This window comes from Ips typographus, linkage group LG2 (assembly GCF_016097725.1).
Source record: "Ips typographus isolate SLU linkage group LG2, UJ_Ityp_2.0, whole genome shotgun sequence".
Lineage (NCBI taxonomy): Eukaryota > Metazoa > Arthropoda > Insecta > Coleoptera > Curculionidae > Ips > Ips typographus.
Window position 1 is genome coordinate 7,818,542 of NC_138423.1, and position 1,763 is coordinate 7,820,304.

Below are 1,763 nucleotides of genomic sequence, written 5' to 3' on the forward strand. Positions count from 1 at the left end.
AACTCAACTGTTAAAGAACCACAAACAAACAAAACAAATTAACACTAAATACAAACAACAAATTTTTGCGGGTTTGAAACTCCAAACTGACAATGACTTTGCGTCAATTCAACTGCGCAGTAGGCGAATGCGCAATCAACTTCCGTCCCCCTCGCTTAATGCACAAACGGGTTATAATTTGTATTATTGTTACCTCCTGATACTTGTTCTTTTTACTCATTGCTTGGAACCAATGAGGAAAAAGAACAAGTATCAGGAGGTAACAATAATACAAATTATAACCCGTTTGTGCATTAAGCGAGGGGGACGGAAGTTGATTGCGCATTCGCCTACTGCGCAGTTGAATTGACGCAGTCATTGAAAGTTTGGAGTTTCAAACCCGCAAAAATTTATTGTTTGTATTTGTTGTAGTATAGTGTTAGTTTGTTTTGTTTGTTTGTGGTTCTTTAACAGTTGAGTTTTGCAAATTTAAATTAAGTTGTACAGTGGACAAGATTAAATTTAGATCTGATAGTGCCAACCGGAAGTTGACGGCCGCCATATTACTCCCCCCGCCTCCCCCTTGTTTCTGTCCCCCTCTTTGATTGCTATTGCTCCTTCCTGCTATGTTTACATTTTTTTTATTCATTGGTTCCAAGAGTGTTTTTGCAATGTTGACAAATTAACAAATTCTACTAATTAAGATCAAAGAGTGTTTGCAATGTTGCCAAACTTACTAATTTTACTAATTTGGTTTGAAGAGTATATGCAATGTTATCAAACTGACAAATTGAACAATTTTGGTTTGAAGAGTGTTTCCAATCTGTCCAAACTGACAAGTTCAACTAATTTCTTTGAAGTGTGTTTGCTTGCAATGTTGCCAAATTAACAAACTCTCCTAATTTAGATCGAAGACTGTTTGCAATGTTGCCTAACTGGCAAAATTTGGTAGTTTGGTTCAAAAGTGTCCTTGCACTGTTATCAAACTAACAAATTCTACAATTTTGGTTCGAAGAGTGTTTGTAATGTAATCAAACTGACAATTCCGACTAATTTCTTTGAAGTGTGTTTGCAATGTAGCCAAAGTTAACTAATTTGCTTCGAAGAATGTTTGCAATGTTGCCAAACTGTAAAAATTTGTCTAATTTGGTTTGAAGAGCTTTTGCAATGTGACAATGTAAATTCTGAGTTTAAAGTCGGAATTTAACCAAATTCCGAGTTCAAACTCCCTCTATACATCGTAGACTTAACCAAGCCGCTTTACCAAGTCGGCTCAGTTATGCCTCGTAGTTACTAGTTATCGCAGCTTTTTTGAAGATTGGAAAAATATGAAGTCAATCCTATTTTAAGCCTTTACTATTAGAAAAAGATGGAATCAAATAAGGTTAAAGATTTAAGCCTTGTTCATAATACAAATCGACAGAGAAAGAAAACCAAATGTCATTTAAAAACTTCACAATCCGTTGAATCCGTATACAACGCATTGTCTTCTTGTTCTAAGCCGCTTCAAATAGAATTGGTAAGTTCAAGCCTGTTAAAAAAGAGACTTGAATAAGCCGTTTGAGATAGCGCCTTGATTAAGCCTACGATGTATAGTTGGTATAGAGGGTCATTTTATTATTATTATTTTAATCTCAATTATTTAGTTTTAGTTTTATTTTTGCATCATTTTTTTGATGGGACGATCCGTTTCCATATCCTAGTTCGGTCACTGATCTCCTTCTTACATATGTCATCTGTCACCCTGTTATCACTGCTTTGACATTTACAAAAAAATGTCACAA